The sequence below is a fragment of the Echinococcus granulosus genome (genome assembly GCF_000524195.1).
Source record: "Echinococcus granulosus chromosome Unknown EG_S00280, whole genome shotgun sequence".
Taxonomy (NCBI): Eukaryota; Metazoa; Platyhelminthes; class Cestoda; order Cyclophyllidea; family Taeniidae; genus Echinococcus; species Echinococcus granulosus.
Genome location: NW_020170660.1, coordinates 7,459 through 11,092, shown reverse-complemented (window position 1 = coordinate 11,092; position 3,634 = coordinate 7,459).

The window sequence follows — 3,634 nt, the reverse complement described above, 5'->3', positions numbered from 1 at the left end:
ATTGATTTGTCCACGTATTCCATTCCTGCGCACCATCGGTGTGTGTATGTGTGTGTGTGGTAGAAAGTCAAGATATTTGAGAAGTCAGTATTTATAAGGCAGAAAAAACAAAAGAAGATGAAGTGAAGTAAAAGTATGAAAAAGTCGTTTCAAAAGTAAACGCTAAGAAAACCGAAATACCCAGCATTCACCTAATTGATCCACCATCGGTCACCTCATACCGACCCATTTTGCCATATAAGGAGAAGAGACGAGAGCCCAATGCTAGATGCAATGTGATTTTCATACGATCATGACAGTCAAAACGTCGACCAAGGTATTTACACCCTTACCCCTACTCAAATTCATATGACTCTCTATATATTCGTCTGTATTTCGAAAAGTCATCCGCATACCTGATATGCCCTGCCTGTATCGGTTAACTTTAGGTATCTGTTGCAAATTTTATGCATACTATCCTATGCTCCATGATTCAAATTAAAAAAGAATGCTGATCTGTTGCTTTGAAAGGAAAACTAGGCCTACTACAATCTGATTGATGGCTGAACAATCACGAGGTCTCTAAGTATGACTATGAAAAGGAATGATAAAATGTATGTTCTGGAGAATAGTTTCCAAAATTTGACTGCTACCCCAGTATCATTTTATCCTATCTACATACCATCTACATGTAGGCTGCAATGGTGTTGTATATATATTAACTGGTAGGGCAAGTCAACCTTGTTTTCCAAAATAAATAAGCAGAAGTAGGTCTTGTATCGTAGGTTTTAAGCAAAACGTAAATGCACCATTATACTTCGCAGTGAAATGGTACACGCCGACCCTAGAAGACATCGAGGCAGGCCCACTGAACTATCTTCGCCTAATCAATGGCAGGCTGGCAAAATTAAGTCTTGATACTAAGTGTGAAGCAGCAATAAATGCAATAACTTATTGGTGTGCAGCTCCCCAAGACCTAGCTGAAGACAAAAAAAGGGGTAATACTTGGGCAGAGTGCGTATTGTTTGCCTGCAGAAAGGATCAGGAGCAATGTCGCCTGGTTGAGGTACAACAATAAATTAAAACAAGCAATCGACTGATTACAAAAGCACTAGACTTCACATTTCCAGATTTTCAGATAAGTAAACGCACTGAACCGAACCTCACAACCGACAAAGAGGTTATGGGAAAACAAAAATCTTTTTCCGCAGAGGAAGACTTTACGTTCTCCTTGATAGAATAGCTTAAAATGTACAGTTTTGTGATGCAAAAGCTGTAAGCAAAAATCTTTTCAAAATTAATATGGCAATCCTTATCACTGAAAAGTCATGCTTTTAGGACATGTGAGAAGTTGAGGCGTTGAAATGAAGGCATTCTAAGAGTGGTCAAATTTGGTTTCCTACCGCCTATGACTGAATTAATTTGTTGTGTCCATAGAAAGCGGCCCTTGGGGTTGAAAGAAAGAAACAAAAGCCTCATTTCCACTTTACCTCTTTTGAACCTCTGCTGCCCAACCAGTGATGGGAAAAACAGCAATTAATTTAACGTCCATCTTTTCACTTATTCAATAAGTTGTCTTCATTACCTCGTATACTTTACTTGATGGATCCTTTTTGCTTGCTGTCATGTGAGAGTCAGCAACAATTATTACTTACCCTAGAAGCATGAGGTCTGACGCTTTTGACAATCCAGTGCTGCATAAGTCAAATGATTTTTTGATGGGTGGTCTAGTATATGTAAAGGAACTCCTTACCCTCTAAGTGACTTTAGCTGAGGTGAATGTCATTAAATACTGAGCCATGTCAAAAACGATGGCTAGTTGACTCAATACTGGATGGTCCTTGATTGTTGACGGACAAAGCTTACTTTGAAATCTGTATCGAAACGTAAAACTATATCCAACGATAAATAACAACGCAGAAGGATAAACTCACTAGTATTCAGGGAAAATTAGTTGGCTTTAATTGTATTTTCTGCAAGATGTGTGTGTAGGAAGAGGCAACTGTAATAATTCTCAACAGTGCACCTCTGCCTAATTTGAACCCATATTTCGAATCTGGTCTGGACCGGCAAAAACCGAGGGTATTTTCTTTGTTCTGAAGTACTAAGATTGACTACAGGAATGGAGGATTTGGCCAGGACACATTTGCTATGTCGTAGACTTAAGTCTGCTTTATCTATCAAATTTGTTTATTAAAGGGCAAAGCATGCAAGGCAAACTATGGTGGTAGTTTTGCAAGCAAAAACGAATCTCACCTTGATGGTAGTGGTGGAGCACCCGTTCCCAATTTTGGTGCATTACTAACGCGGCGCAGACCTAGTAGAATGCAACTTCCTGTCACCCTGCAAATTCATCTTCTCAGATCTAGTACTAATAAGCAATTATAGTGTTTAGAGGTTTCTCGTAGTACTTTATCTATGAAAAATATCTCTGCGAATCTCGCAAGATAGTGGCAATTTCATGTTTAGCACCATATTTAACGCAATAAGCGTAAAAGCTTTCTCCATCATTAACCGCTAGAAAGGATTATGCACCTCCTGTTATTGCACGTTACGCTTCAACGTCTTTGTGACAGGTTCAATAATAAAAATAGACAAATGTCTACTGCTATACAAAATGGGGTTTGCAATATAAGTGTGGGTCAATGTAGCAGCAAGGTTACAAGGAAAAGAATTTGATTCTCCCCACATTTCCAAAGGCGTAATCCAATAACATGGATCCTCCTCATAATCCCAAGAAATGCACCACATCAAGACTACCACTGAGTAAATTTCTTAATTTAGGCATCACAAAAGGGGGCAGAATTGAGTATAACTACAAAAATATCACTCCAACCGCTAGTTGACTATTGCCACTTTGAGCCACAATATATGCCCACATGCTTTGCAGCATCGCTTGCATAAGAGCATTAGATTACAACACCGATATCTGCCCAGGCGACACCCGACGCAGGTGTTCTAATATCTACCATAATAACATCTGTTCCTTTATTGCCAGGAATTGTCCTCCTTCTTATAAGTCATGCGCCCTTATCTACTTGCCCAAGAACGTAAGAAGATATTTTCAGATCTTCCATGATTCAAAAGAACACGATCAAATATAACAGCAAGTAGACTGCTCACTTCCAATAAAGGCGGTGCAACTTTCCACTCCAGAACTTAAACGAGTTGGAAAACAAATGTTAGTCTACATCTACTGCATCGTAATGGCAAATACATCACTTTGAGTCGTAACTAGATAAAAATGTGCAGAGAACCCTGAGAAAAATGTGTGAGATAATTTGTGGGGTCCATATATGTTTGCGTTTTAAGCATCCAACGTAAAAATGTGATTGTACAATGTTGGTTGCAAGGTTTATAGGGATTAACTATCCACCTACTGAAACCAATGCAATCTATTTCATCTTGTCGACTGACCAATAATGACACAGCAGTTGTGTTATTACGATGTCGTCGACACAACACGATCTACTGTACGTCGATTTAATTGTAGTGAGCAAATTCCCTTGCCAAACTTCGCGAAGAGACAGAGCTACGAATTTTATACAATCCGTGAACATCAAAGGTCAGATTGGATTAAATTCATATTTGAAAATTAAGATTACAATAAAACAGAAAACCGGACTGGAACGTCCCTACAAACGTGTCACTCCGA